Consider the following 6,012-nt stretch of genomic DNA (forward strand, 5'->3'; position numbering starts at 1 on the left):
CATGTAGCCGTGTGTAGCTTGGAACTCACTGTGTGGACCAAACTGGGGTCTTCCCACCTCTTCCCCCTACTTACTGGGATTACAGCCATGTGCCACCATACCTATCCATTCCTATTTCTCCCATCTCGTGAGAGATTCCTCAACTATATGGGCAGATGAAACAGTAAAACTCTATAACAGAACTTGCCTTAAAGTGCCATTTCTGTGTCAGGGACAAGGTAGTGAAAACAAAGAGACCCTAAGTCCTCTAGCTATGTAAACAGACTTCAGATGATAAAGAAAAAAAACAAACTCATGCTAAGCAGAGGTCTGTAAGTAACCGAACAGGGCGGAGATATCAAGAGATGGAAAGATGGAACAGCTGTGCCGTAACCCAGCATCTTTGTGATCGAGTGCAGCTGAGTTCACTGACACCTGGCACTGCTGCCATGCCATCTCTGCTGCTGTGCCAGTCTCTGCTGAAGCTGGAAGAGGAGTAAGATGTGGCCCATGCTTATGACAGGAGACAGGTAGTTTTTACTTGGGTGGTAAAGGCAGGAAATGTGGTCTGGTGTCTTTAGTTTTGATGGGTTTTTAGTTGTTTCTTCAACTGCTGTGTCCCTAACACCTGGAAAAACTAAGCATTGAATATCTAGTAGGTGTTCAATCAGTATGTGTTACATAAATCAGATATTCAAGTAGTGTAGAAAGTTGAGATGAAAGGAAAAGGTTAGATTTTAAAAACAAACCCTGTCTCGAAAAACCAAAAAAAAAAAAAAAAAGATTTTTAAAACAAACAAACAAACAACCCCCACTTTAACAAGGAGAGGGATTTTCGGGCCTGGAGAGATGTCTCATCCAATAAAAGCCTTTCTGGACGAGTATGATAGTGTGAGTTCAGATCTCCAGAACCCATCAAAGAGCCAGGATGTGTTTGTAGTCCCAGTAGTTGAAGAGCAAGGTAGGAAGCTGAAACTGGAGAATTCCAGGAAAGCTTGCCAGTCAGCAACCCTGAAATATTCGGCACAACAGCAGAACTTCTCTTGAGAGAAGCTGCCCCAAAGCATCAGGAAATCAAGGACTGACATTTGTGTCCCAAGACCCACACACACATAAACACATGCACACCATATACACAAAGATAGCAAAAATTTAAAGGCACCAGACACTTGGGAAAGAGAAGCAAGTGGGTCTCTATGGAGGCCAACCTGGTATACATAGTTCCAGGCCAACCTAGGAGTACAAATCCTGTCTCAAAAAAAACAAACTTTTTCCCGGTGGTGGTGCAGCACGTGCCTTTAATTCCAGCACTCGGGAGGCAGAGGCAGGTGAATCTCTGAGAATTTAAGGCCTGGTCTACAGAGCTAGTTCCTGGAGAGGCGCCAAAGCTACAGAGAAACTCAGTCTAAAAAAAAAAAAAAAAAAACAAACAAAAAACCAAAACAAACAAAAACCCAAAACAAACAACTTTTGAAAGCTTGGAAGAATTGATGTGTGATGTAAATGTTGTGTTGACTGAGACTAGGGAGGAGGGCCTGGATGAGTCAAAATGTGTTCCTAGGGCTGGAGAGATGGCTCAGAGGTTAAGAGCATTGCCTGCTCTCCCAAAGATCCTGAGTTCAATTCCCAGCAACCACATGGTGGCTCACAACCATCTGCAATGGAGTCTGGTGTCCTCTTCTGGCCTGTAGGCATATACACAGACTGACTATTATATACATAATAAATAAATATCTTTAAAAAATGTGTTCCTAAACCAGAAACCAGAGCCTGTGAGGGATGGGGGACACAGTGAGAGCTACTTTCTGCAAAGGAGATTCCTGGGCTGTGTCCCCTTGCATTGCTTAAATACAGGAACTAGAATTGTGTGTAAGGTGGTTCTTGGACAGATTGGCAGCTATAAACTCCGAAAGTAGTGATGGTGGTGGGTAACTAGCAGAAAGTAGATGTAGGAAGTGAGTTTCAAAAGGACCTGTCAATCTTAGGGTTCATCTTTGTGTTATTTGTTTTTATTTTTCTGAGATAGTTTCTCTGTAGAGCCCTGGCTGTCCTGGAACTCACTCTGTAGACCAGGCTGGCCTCAAACTCAGTGATTCGCCTGCCTCTGCCTCCTGAGTGCTGGGATTAAAGGTGTCTGCACCAGTGCATCTTAACATGCTATCTTCATGTTTCACCAAAGCACAGAGTACCCAAATGAGGAAGTAAGGACACCCCTAAGACAAAGACAGATGTGACAGAATTGGCATTTTACCTCAAGATACCATCTTTCCAAAGCAGTTAACATTTATTTCTTTCCACATCTTTTGTATGTATATGTCATGCATATGCAGGTTTTGTGTGTGGGTGCTCAAGAGGTTGTCCAGAATTCTTTGCTAGTCCGTCTTCTTCATGGAGACAGATCACCACAATTCAACCCAGAGCGGACTGATACAGCTAGAATTGCTAGGTAGCTTGTCCTAGGGATGCAGTCTCTGCCTCTCCGGGCTGAAATTATGAGAGGGCTGCCACACCCACTCAGCATTTATTTTGGGAATCCAATTCCAGTCACGCAGATCACGGCTTGCAATCTAACCACGGAGCCATCTCCCTAGTTCCTGCTCCTTTAATCTTACGGGTTCTGTCCATGCTGGCCTGGAACTTACTATGCAGCTCACGAAGGCCTCTAAATCAGAGATCCTTCTGCTTCAGCCTCTCAACTTCTGGGAGTACAGATACCCACCACATTCTGTTATCATGGCTGTCATTGCTGTTTGTTTGTTTGTTCGTTTTTGGTTTTTTGAGACAGGGTTTCTCTGTAGCTTTGAAGCCTGTCCTGGAACTAGCTCTTGTAGACCAAGCTGGCCTCGAACTCACAGAGATCCGCCTGCCTCTGCCTCCCGAGTGCTGGGATTAAAGGCGTGCGCCACCGTCGCCCGGTTTGCTGTCTTTAGCTTTATAATTTTAGAAAAATCTCAGGCCTGCAGGGCATGCTGAGGAAGGGTGGCTAAACAGCAGCTCTCTATCCACCGTGCTGCCCCAAGCCTTTTCATCTGAATTACTGCCCAGATAACCCTGTTGCTACACTGTATCATTAACCATATGATTATTTTCAACCCTTGGCACCACAGAAACAAAAGGAGCATATATTAAAACATTACACAGCTTGACACAGTAGCACACATCTTTAATCCTAGCATTTCAGAGACAGACACAGGAATCTCTGTGAGTTCCAGGCATGGCGAGACCCTGTCTCAAATCAAAGGAAAACAAAATAACAAATACCTTAGGCACGAGATAGGTGCTCAAGCAAAGATCAGGCAGGAGGGCACGTGCTTAGACAGCTGCCACTCAGGTCATGGATTCCAGGCAGCCTGAACTTCCAAGTGGGACTCTGTCAAAGGGTGGGTGGATCTCTGTGAGTTCGAGGCCATCTTGGTCTACAGAGTGAGTTCCAGGACAGCCAGGGCTACACAGAGAAACCCTGTCTGTGGGGGAGGGGTCATAGAGGGGAGAATGTTGTAAAAGCGATTTACAGATTTACAGTGGATAGGACTTTTCGTATGTACTAACAGGTAAAACCTGATAGGCTGGACAAGGCACGAGTGGGTGGGGAGTTACTTTAAAGAAGTCATACCACATTTAATTGGGATATAATGGAGTCACAAAAGAGTTCAAGTGTTTGTAAGGTGGCAACCCCAGCCCCGAGAGGCAGAGGCAGGTGGATCTCCGTGTGAGGCTGAGTTCGAGGCCGGCATGACCTAGAAGAGCTAGTTCTAGGGCTGTTACACAGAGAGACCTGGCCTCAGAAAACCAAGGCGGGAGACTGGGTGCAGTGGTGCAGGCCTTTAACCCAGCAGGTGGGTCTCAAGGATTTGAGGCCAACCTGGGCTACACAATAAGACCCTGTTTCAAAAGACAAAACAATAAAAGAAAAACCCTGCATGTTTTTAATAGTAAAACAATTTAAAGATGACGGCCTTGTGACAAGTAAAGGCTACATCCCATTTCTAGGTCAGCTCTATGAGTAAACTGTCTCAGGGCCAGGAAGACCGCTTGATGCTGACAGAAAGGGGGATGACCTGAGTTCCACACCGGGGGCCTACACAGTGAAAGGGGAGACTGAACTCCACAAGATGTCCTCTTACCTCCATTGTGCCCCCCAAAATAAAAATAGAATATTGTCAGTAAAAAAATTTCAAAACACACGTACCCTCTGCTTTCAGAGCTAAAAGTTGATCCGTTATAACCCAACAGCCCACAAAACTTTAACATACTATGTTTTGCTGGACTGGAGAGATAGCTCAGCAGTTAAGATCACTAGTTGCTCTTCCAGAACACCTGGGTTCAATTCCCAGCACCCACATGGCAGTTCACAACTGTCTTTAACTCTAGTTCCAGGGGATCTGACACCCTCATACAGACATACATGCAGACAAAACACACCAACCCAGTGCACATAAAAACAAGAATAAGTCATTAATTTTAAAAAATTAAAAAAATTAATTATTTTTGTTGTCCCTGCTTTAAGCAAAAGTAATCACCAAAAGCAATGGCAAAGTAGCCTAAGTGGCTTCAGGATCAGATTTTCCAGAATTGACTGAGGAGACCTTTACCAAGTGGAGTGGCAGGCCTACATGGAGCAGGCAGGAAGGGTTATTGCACTAACTTTCTTCTTGTTATCCCCCAACTCCCACCCCGACAAGACAAGGTTTCTCTGTAGAAGCCTGTCCTGGAACTAGCTCTTGTAGACCAGGCTGGCCTCGAGCACAGAGTTATCTGCCTGCCTCTAAGTGCTGGGACTGAAGATGTGGGCCACCACCACTCAGCCTTTTTGTAATTTCTATTGCGTGTACTTATTTACTGGGAGGTGGGAGGTACATGCCACAGCGCACATGGGGAGGTCAAACTCAAACTTGCAGGAAAAGGCTTTCTTTTTTTCACCCTGTGGGGCTCAGGGATAAAAATCTTCAGGTAGGTCTCAAGTGCTTTTACAGAGCCATATTGGATCTCCCTAACTGCGTTCCCTATTTCCACCCTTTCTCTTTCTGCAGCCTTAAGACGGGACTCCCTATTTACAACTCCAAAGCTACCTTCCTCACTGAGACCTCAGGATAAATCTCTACAATCCAGATTTCCTTCTACTCCAACAGAATCCCTTTATTTGCATTTTCCTTGAGGCCCTATCTTTTCCTAGGCCTTTGCACAAACCTACCTTTGCCTGAAATGTCACCACCCAACTCTTCCTGTTTCCCTCCCGGAACGCTGCGCTCATCCAGCTACGCCGTGTTGGGCGTTTAAATTTCTGCTTCCGTCTGAAGGCAGAAACTGACGGGCAAACTATTTCAATCCCCAGTCAATAGTAGACGCCTAATAAAGAATGAATGAAGGTAGGCGGAGGGCCTCGGTAACAGAAGGCAGCCTGCATTTTACAGGGTGTAAAAACATGGAGAGCAATCAATTCATGTCTACATTGTTGCTTGGGGAGAGGGCTGTCTAACTTAGCCAATAAATAAGAAACTAAATTAAATCTAATTTGTGGCCAATATGAAACACATTCCTCATACGGCCGGGCAAAGGAGCACCTCCGCCCTGAACACGCTGATTTCGTGGCAGCCGGAGCGCCTGCGTGGTCCATCCAAGGTGACTGGACCGTCAAAAGCCTGAACCATTAAGGAGGCCGCGGCGCTCACCCTGTCGAGGGAGGGAGCCCCTTCTAGAAGCCCGGCTAGGCCCGGCCACCGCGGCCCACGTGCGCGACGAACGCAGCCCCGGGAAGGCACATTCCCTCTACGCGTCCTCCCGGTACTCTATGGTGCTCACGGCCGAGGAGCTCATTCTAGTTCCGGTCTCTATGGCGGCGAAGGCAGGAGCGGCTGTGGGTCGGCCGAATTAGTCGCCCAAGGGTCCAATGAGAGCGCAGGAGCCATGGAGCGTGAGCCAATAGGCGCTAGGGACCCGGTCAGGTGGTGGGACCGACGGCGGCTCGGGCCAATGGGAGAGGACGAGGGCGGGCCTATCGCAGGGCTTATCCCGCCCGTCCCGCCATTCTCGCTA

This window comes from Arvicola amphibius, chromosome 6, assembly GCF_903992535.2.
Source record: "Arvicola amphibius chromosome 6, mArvAmp1.2, whole genome shotgun sequence".
Classification (NCBI taxonomy): Eukaryota; Metazoa; Chordata; class Mammalia; order Rodentia; family Cricetidae; genus Arvicola; species Arvicola amphibius.